Source organism: Olea europaea, chromosome 1, assembly GCF_002742605.1.
Source record: "Olea europaea var. sylvestris chromosome 1, O_europaea_v1, whole genome shotgun sequence".
Classification (NCBI taxonomy): Eukaryota; Viridiplantae; Streptophyta; class Magnoliopsida; order Lamiales; family Oleaceae; genus Olea; species Olea europaea.
In genome coordinates, this window is record NC_036237.1 from 4,321,154 (window position 1) to 4,331,556 (window position 10,403).

Sequence of the window (10,403 nt, forward strand, 5' to 3'; positions counted from 1 at the left end):
GAAATTTTAGTCAAATTTGACTTGAAACGTGCCAATGAACTAAACCCAGGTGAAATTTTAGCATTTCCAATGAACTAAACCCATATGAAATTTTAGTCAAATTTGATTGAAAACGCACCAATGAAAATAATTCAGATGAAATTTTACTCATAGTTGATTGAAAACTCCCCAACGAACTAAACCCATGTGAAATTTTAGTTAAATTTGATTGGAAACGCACCAATGAACAAAATTCAAATGAAATTTTACTCAAATTTGATAGAAAACTTGCCATTTAACCAAACTCAGATGAAATTGTAGTCATATTGGATTTGAAGTGCGACAACGAACAAAATCCTGGCGAAAATTTAGTCAAATTAGATTGGAAACGCGCAAATGAACCAAACTCAAGTGAAATTTTAGTCAAATTTGATTGGAAACACGCCAATGAAAAAACCCACGTGAAATTTTACTCAAATTGGATTGAAAACGCGCCATTTCACAACACTCAGATGAAATTGCAGTCATATTTGATTTGAAGCGCGCTAATGAATAAAATCCAGAATTAATTTTAATCAAATTTGATTGGAAACGCATCAATAAACTAAATCTAAGTGAAATTTTAGTCAAATTTTCGTCAAACTTGATTAGAACATGCCAAACAACAAAATTCACATGAAAATTTTAGTCAAATTTGAATGGAAACGTGCCAATAAAATAAATCTAAGTGAAATTTTAGTCAAATTTGATTGAAAGAGTGCTAATGAACAAAATCCAGGTGAAATTTTACGTAAATTTAATTAAAAACGCGCCATTTAACAAAACTTGGATGAATTGTAGTCATATTTGATTTGAAGCGCGACAATGAACAAAATCAAGATGAAATTTAGACAAATTTGATTGAAAATGCTCCAATGAACAAAATCCAGGTGAAATTTTAATCAAATTTGATAGAAAACGCGACTTTTAACAAAACTAAGATGAAATTCCAGACATATTTGATTTGAAGCACGATAATGGATAAAATACAAACAAAATTTTAGTCAAATTTGATTAGATCACGTCAATGAACCAAACTCAATTAAAATTTTAGTCAAATTTGATTGTAAACATGCCAATGAAAAGAATTCAGGTGAAATTTCTGTCAAATTTGATTGGAAACACGCCAATGAATCAAACTCAAGTGAAATTTTAGTAAAATTTAATTGGAAGCGCACCAAAGAACAAAATCCAGGTAAAATTTTAGTCAAATTTGATTGGAAACGCGTCAGTGAATCAAACTCAAGCTAATGAATCAAAATCAAGTGGAATTTTGGTCAAGTTTGATTGGAAGCGTTTCGATGAACAAAATCTAGGTGGAATTTTAGTCAAATTTGATTGCAAACGTGCTAATGAATCAAACTCAAGTGGAATTCCAGTCAAATTTGGTTGGTAGCGCACCAATGAACAAAATCCAGATGTAATTTTTGCAAAATTTGATTGGAAACGCGTCAATGAACCAAACTCAAGTGAAATTTTAGTTAAATTCGATTGGAAACAAGACAATGAAAAAATCCAAGTGAAATTTTAGTCAAATTTGATTGGAAACCAGCTAATGAGTCAATCTCAAGTCAAATTTGATTGGAAATGTGCCAATGAACTAAACTCGTTGAAATTTTAGTCAAATTTGATTGGAAGTGCACCGACGAACAAAATTCAAGTGGAATTTTAGTCAAATTTGATTGGATGCGCCAATGAATCAAACTAAAGTGAAATTTTAGTCAAATTTTATTGGAAGCACACCAATGAACAAAATGAAGATGAATTTTTTGTCAAATTTAATTGGAAACACACCACAATGAACCAAACTCAAATGAAACTTTATTCAAATTTGATTGGAAACACGCCAATGAACAAAACCCATGTGAAATTTTGGTCTAGTTTGATTGGAAATGCACCGATGAATCAATCTAAAGTGAAATTTTAGTCAAATTTAATTGGAAACGTGCCAATTAACTAAGTCCGTGCGAAATTTTAGTCAAATTTGATTGGAAACACAACAATAAACAAAACCTAAGTGAAAGTTTAGTCAAATTTGATTGGAAATGCGCCAATGAATCAAACTGAAGCTAATAAATCACACTCAAGTGGAATTTTGGTCAAGTTTGATTGGAAGCGTTCCGATGAACAAAATCTAGGTGGAATTTTAGTCAAATTTGATTGCAAACGTGCTAATGAATCAAACTTAAGTGAAATTTCAGTCAAATTTAGTTGGTAGCACACCTCTTAAACAAAATTCAGATGAAATTTTTGCAAAATTTGATTGGAAACGCGCCAATGAACCAAACTCAAGTGAAATTTTACTTAAATTTGATTGGAAAAAAGACAGTGAACAAAACCCAAGTGAAATTTTAGTCAAATTTGATTGAAAACGAGCTAATGAATCAATCTCAAGTCAAATTTGATTGGAAATGCGCCAATGACCTAAACTCGTGTGAAATTTTAGTCAAATTTGATTGGAAGCGCACCGATGAACAAAATCCAGGTAGAATTTTAGTCAAATTTGATTGGACGTGCCAATGAATCAAACTAAAGCGAAATTTTAGTTAAATTTGATTGGAAGCACACCAATGAACAAAATGAAGATGAATTTTTTGTCAAATTCGATTGGTAACGTGCCAATGAACCAAACTTGAATGAAATTTTAGTCAAATTTGATTGGAAAAATGCCAATGAACAAAACCCATGTGAAATCTTGGTCTAATTTGGTTGGAAACGCACCGATGAATCAATCTAAAGTGAAATTTTAGTCATATTTGATTGGAAACGTGCCAATTAACTAAATCCATATGAAATTTTAGTCAAATTTGACTGGAAGCACAACAATGAACAAAATTCAGATAACAATTTAGTCAAATTTAATTAGAAACGCGCCAGTCAACAAAATTCAGGTGAAATTTTAGTCAAATTTGACTGAAACTAAAATTTCACTGAAAACGCGCCGATGAACTAAGCCCAGGTGAAATTTTAGCATTTCCAATGAACTAAACCCATATAGAATTTTTGTCAAATTTGATGGAAAATGCACCAATGAAAAAAAATCCAGATGAAATTTTACTCATAGTTGATTGAAAACTCCCCAACGAACTAAACCCATGTAAAATTTTAGTTAAATTTGATCGGAAACGCACCAATGTGCAAAATTCAAATGAAATTTTACTCAAAATTGATAGAACACTTGCCATTTAACCAAACTCAGATGAAATTGTAGTCATATTGGATTTGAAGCGCGACAACGAACAAAATTCAGAAGAAATTTTAGTCAAATTTGATTGAAACCACACTAATGAAAAAAACCCACGTGAAATTTTACTCAAATTGGATTGAAAACGCGCCATTTAACAACACTCAAATGAAATTGCAGTCATATTTGATTTGAAGCACGCTAATGAATAAAATCCAAAATTAATTTTAGTCAAATTTGAGTGGAAACGCGTCAATGAACCTTACTGGGGTGAAATTTTAGGCAAACTTGATTGGAACATGCCAAACAACAAAAATTGCGTGAAATTTTTAGTCAAATTTGGCTAGAAACGCGCCAATAAACTAAATCTAAGTGAAATTTTAGTCAAGTTTGATTGAAAGAGCGCTAATGGTGAAATTTTACTTAAATTTAATTGAAAACACGCCATTTAACAAAACTCGGATGAAATTGTAGTCATATTTGGTTTGAAGCGCAACAATGAACAAAGTCCAGACGAAATTTTAGACAAATTTGATTGAAAATACTCCAATGAACAAAATTCAGGTGAAATTTTAATTAAATTTGATGGAAAATGCGACTTTTAACAAAACTAAGATGAAATTGCAATCATATTTGATTTGAAGCAGGGTAATGAATAAAATTCAGATGAAATTTTAGTCAAATTTGATTGGATTCACGTCAATGAACCAAACTCAATTAAAAATTTAGTCAAATTTCATTGGAAACACGCCAATGAAAAGAATTTAAGTGAAATTTTAGTCAAATTTGATTGGAAACGCGCCAATGAATCAAATTCAAGTGAAATTTTAGTAAAATTTCATTGAAAGCACACCAAAGAAAAAAGATCCAAGTAAAATTTAAGTCAAATTTGATTGGAAATGCGCTAATGAATCAAACTTAATGAAATTTTAGTTAAATTTGATTGGAAGCGCACTAATGAACAAAATTCAAACGAAAGTTTAGTCAAATTTGATTGGAAACGTGCCAATGAACTAAACTCATATGAAATTTTAGTCAAATTTGATTGGGAACATGCCAATGAACAAAACCCAGGTGAAAATTTAGTCAAACATGATTGAAAGCGCGCCACTGAATGAAACTCAAGCCAATGAATCAAACTCAAGTTTAATTTTGGTCAAGTTTCATTGGAAGTGCTCTGATGAACAAAATCCAGGTGGAATTTTAGTCAAATTTGATTGAAAATATGCTAATGAAGCAAACTCAAGTAAAATTTCAGTCAAATTTGGTTGGTAGCACACCAATGGACAAAATCTAAGTGAAATTTTTGTAAAATTTGATTGGAAACGTGCTAGTGAACCAAACTCAAGTGGAATTTTAGTCAAATTTGATTGGAAACAAGACAATGAACAAAACCCAGGTGAAATTTTAGTCAAATTTGATTGAAAATGCGCTAATGAATCAATCTAAAGTCAAATTTGAGTCAAATTAGATTGGTAACGTGCCAATAAACTAAACTCGTGTGAAATTTTAGTCAAATTTGATTGGAATAGCACTGATGAATAAAATCCAGGTGGAATTTTAGTCAAATTTAATTGGACATGCCAATGAATCAAGGTAAAGTGAAATTTTAGTCAAATTTGATTGGAAGCGCACGAATGAACAAAATGAAAATAAAATTTTAGTAAAATTTGATTGAAAACGTGCCAATGACCAAAACATAAATGAAATTTTAGTCAAACTCGATTGGAAACACACCAATGAACAAAACTCAGGTGAAATTTTGGTCTCATTTGATTGGAAATGCACTGATGAATCAATCTTAAGTGAAATTTTAGTCAAATTTGATTGGAAACGTGCCAATGAACCAAATCCATCTGAAATTTTAGTCAAATTTGATTGGAAATGCAACAATGAACAAAATTCAGAAGAAATTTTAGTAAAATTTGATTGGAAACGCGCCAATCAACAAAATTCAGGTGAAATTTTAGTCAAATTTGACCTGAAATGCGCCAATGAACTAAACCCAGGTGAAATTTTAGCATTTTCAATGAACTAAACCTATATGAAATTTTAGTCAAATTTGGTTGAAAACGCACCAATGAAAAAAATTCAGATGAAATTTTACTCATAGTTGATTGAAAACTCCGCAATGAACTAAACCCATGTGAAATTTTAGTTAATTTTGATTGGAAACTCACCAATGAACAAAATTCAAATGAAATTTTACTCAAATTTGGTAGAAAACTTGCCATTTAACCAAACTCAGATGAAATTGTAATCATATTGGATTTGAAGCACGACAACAAACAAAATCTAGGCGAAATTTTAGTCAAATTAGATTGGAAACGCGCCAATGAACCGAACTCAAGTGAAACTTTAGTCAAATTTGATTGGAAATACGCCAATGAAAAAACCTACGTTTCACAACACTCAGATGAAATTGCAGTCATATATGATTTGAAGCGCGCTAATGAATAAAATCCAGAATTAATTTTAGTCAAATTTGATTGGAAACGCGTCAATGAATCATACTGGGGTGAAATTTTAGGAAAACTTGATTGGAACATGCCAAACAACAAAATTCGCGTGAAAATTTTTGTCAAATTTGAATGGAAACGCGCCAATGAACTAAATCTAAGTGAAATTTTAGTCAAATTTGATTGAAAGAGCGCTAATGAACAAAATTCAGGTGAAATTTTACATAAATTTAATTGAAAACGCGCCATTTAACGAAACTCAGATGAATTGTAGTCATATTTGATTTGAAGTGCGACAATGAACAAAACCCAGATGAAATTTTAGACAAATTTGATTGAAAATGCTCCAATGAACGATATCCAGGTGAAATTTTAATCAAATTTGATGGAAAACGCGACTTTTAACAAAACTAAGATGAAATTGCAGACATATTTGATTTGAAGCACGATAATGAATAAAATACATATGAAATTTTAGTCAAATTTGATTAGATCACGTCAATAAACCAAACTCAATTAAGATTTTAGTCAAATTTGATTGGAAACGCGCCAACGAATCAAACTCAAGTGAAATTTTAGTAAAATTTCATTGGAAGCGCACCAAAGAACAAAATCCAAGTAAAATTTTAGTCAAATTTGATTGGAAACGCGCTAATGAATCAAACTCAAGAGAAATTTTGGTTAAATTTGATTGGAAGCGCGCCAATGAACTAAACTCATATGAAATTTTAGTTAAATTTGATTGGAAGCACGCCAATGAACAAAACCCGGGTGAAAATTTAGTCAAATTTGATTGAAAACGCGCCATTGAATCAATATCAAGCCAATGAATCAAACTCAAGTTGAATTTTGGTCAAGTTTGATTGGAAGCGCTCTGATGAACAAAATCCAGGTGGAATTTTAGTCAAATTTGAATAAAAACACGCTAATGAATCAAACTCAAGTAAAATTTCAGTCAAATTTGGTTGTTAGTGCACCAATGAACTAAATCCAAATGAAATTTTTGTAAAATCTGATTGGAAACGCGCCCGTGAATCAAACTCAAGTGAAATTTTAGTCAAATTTGATTGGAAACAAGATAATGAACAAAACCCAGGTGAAATTTTAGTCAAATTTGATTAGAAACACGCTAATGAATCAATCTCAAGTCAAATTTGATTGGTAATGCGCCAACGAACTAAACTCGTGTGAAATTTTAGTTAAATTTGATTGGAACTGCACCAATGAAAAAAAATCCAGGTGGAATTTTAGTCAAATTAAATTGAACGCGCCAATGAATCAAACTAAAGTGAAATTTAAGTCAAATTCGATTGGAAGTGCATGAATGAGCAAAATGAAGATGAAATTTTAGTCAAATTTGATTGAAGACGCACCAATGAACAAAACTCAAATAAAATTTTAGTCAAATTTGATTGGAAACACACCAATGAACAAAACCCATGTGAAATTTTGGTCTAATTTGATTGGAAACGCACCGATGAATCAATCTAAAGTGAAATTTTAGTCAAATTTGATTGGAAATGCACCAATGAACCAAATTCATGTGAAATTTTAGTCAAATTTTATTGAAAACACAACAATGAACAAAATTCAGAAGAAATTTTAGTCAAATTTGATTGTAAACGCACCAAAGAACTAAATCCATGTGAAATTTTAGTCAAATTTGATTGGAAATACAACAATGAACAAAATTCAGAAGAAAGTTTAGCCAAATTTGATTGGAAACGCGCCAATCAACAAAATTCAGATAAAATTTTGGTCAAATTTGACATGAAATGCGCCAATGAACTAAACTCAGGTGAAATTTTAGCATTTCCAATGAACTAAACCCACGTGAAATTTTAGTCAAATTTGATTGAAAACGCTTCAATGAAATAAATTCAGATGAAATTTTACTCATAGTTGATTGAAAACTCCCCAATGAACTAAACCCATGTGAAATTTTAGTTAAATTTGATTGTAAACGCACCAATGAACAAAGTTCAAATGAAATTTTACTCAAATTTGATAGAAAAGTTGCCATCTAACCAAACTCAGATGAAATTGTAGTCATATTAGATTTGAAGCACGACAACGAACAAAATTCAGATAAAATTTTAGTCAAATTAGATTGGAAATGAGCCAATGAACCAAACTCAAGTGAAATATTAGTCAAATTTGATTGGAAACATGCCAATGAACAAAACCCACGCGAAATTTTACTCAAATTAGATTGAAAACTCGCCATTTAACAACACTCAGATGAAATTGCAGTCATATTTGATTTGAAGAGCGCTAATGAATAAAATCCAGAAGAAATTATAATCAAATTTGATTGGAAACGCGTCAATGAACCATACTGGGGTGAAATTTTAGTCAAACTTGATTGGAACATGCCAAAGAACAAAATTTGCATGAAAATTTTAATCAAATTTGACTGAAAACGCGCTAATGAACTAAATCTAAGCGAAATTTTAGTCAAAATTGATTGAAAGAGTGCCAATGATCAAAATCCAGGTGAAGTTTACACAAATTTGATTGAAAACATGCCATTTAACAAAACTCAGATGAAATTGTAGTCATATTTAATTTGAAGCACGGCAATGAACAAAATCCGGACGAAATTTTAGTCAAATTTGATTGAAAATGCTCCAATGAACGAAATTCAGGTGAAATTTCATTCAAATTTGATGGAAAAAGTGCCATTTAACAAAACAAAGATGAAATTGCAGTCATATTTGATTTGAAGTGTGATAATGAACAAAATTCAGATGAAATTCTAGTCAAATTTGATTAGATTCACGCCAACAAGCCAAACTCAGTTAAAATTTTAGTCAAATTTGATTGGAAACACGCCAATGAAAAATATTCCGGTGAAATTTTAGTCAAATTTGATTGGAAACGTGCCAATGAATCAAATTCAAGTGAAATTTTAGTAAAATTTCATTGGAAGCGCACCAAAGAACAAAATCCAGGTGAAATTCTAGTTAAATTTGATTGGAAATGTGCTAATGAATCAAACACAAGTGAAATTTTAGTTAAATTTGATTGGAAGTGCACCAATGAATAAAATTCAGACAAAATTTTAGTCAAATTTGATTGGAAACGTGCTAATGAACCAAACTAATATGAAATTTTAGTCAAATTTGATTGGAAACACGTCAATGAACAAAACCCAAGTGAAAAATTTAGTCAAATTTGATTGGAAACGCGCCAATAAATCAAACTCAAGCCAATGAATCAAACCCAAGTGAAATTTGATTGGAAGCAATCTAATGAATAAAATCTAAGTGAAATTTTAGTCAAACTTGATTGGAAGAGCACCAATGATCAAAATCCAGATGAAATTTTACTCAAATTCAATTGAAAATGTGCCATTTAACAAAACTTGGATAAATTTGCAGTCGTCTTTGATTTGAAGCGCGATAATGAACAAAATCCAAACGAAATTTTAGTCAAATTTGAATGAAAATGTGCCAATGAACAAAATTCAGGTGAAATTTTACTCAAATTTGATGGAAAACGCGTCATTTAACAAAACTAAGATGAAATTGCAGTCATATTTGATTTGAAGCGTGCTAATGAACAAAATTCAGAAGAAATTTTAGTCAAATTTGATTGGAAACGCATCAATGAACAATACTCAAGTGAAATTTTAGTCAAATTTGATTGGAAACACTCCAAATAACAAAATTCACATGAAATTTTAGTAAAATATGATTTAAACGTGCCAATGAATCAAACTCAAGTGAAATTTTAGTCAAATTTGAATGAAAACGGACAAATGAAACAAACCAATACGAAATTTTAGTCAAATGTGATTGGAAACGGAACAATGAACAAAATTTGGAAGCAATTTTAGACAAATTTGATTGGTAACACGTGAATGAACCATATTCAAATGAAATTTTAGTCAAACTTGACTGGGAACGTGCTAAACAACAAAATTCAGGTGAAATTTTAGGCAAATTTGACTAGAATAGCGCCAATGAATTAAACCCAAGTGAAATTTCAGTCAAATTTTATTGGAAGAGCACCAGTGATCAAAATTCATATGAAATTTTACTCAAACTTTGAAAACGCGCCATTAAACAAAACTCTGATGAAATTGTAGTCATATTTGATTTGAGGCACGACAATGAACGAAATCCAGAGAAAAATTTAGTCAAATTTGATTGGAAACGTGCCAATGAACTAAATTCAAGTGAAATTTTAGTCAAATTTGAATGGAAACACGCCAATGAACAAAACCTAGGTGGAATTTTAGTCAAATTTGATTGGAAACGTGCTAATAAACTAAACTCATGTGAAATTTTAGTCAAATTTGATTGGAAACGCACTAATGAACGAAATTCAGATGAAATTTTACCCAAATTTGATTGAAAATGTGCCATTTAACCAAACATAGATGAAATTGTAGTCATATTTGACTTGAAGCACGATGATGAACAAAATTCAGACAAAATTTTAGTCAAATTTGATTGGAAACGTGCCAATGAACCGACTCAAGTGAAATTTTAGGCAAATTTGTTTGGAAACACGCTAATGAACAAAACCTAGGTGAAATTTTACTCAAATTTGATTGAAAATGCGCCATTTAACAAAACACAGATGAAATTATAGTCATATTTGATCTGAAGCACGCCAATGAGCAAATTCCAAAAGAAATTTTAGTCAAATTTGATTGAAAATGCGTTAATGATCCATACTCAAGTGAAATTTTTGGCAAATTTGATTGGAAACATAAGAACGAACAAAATTCA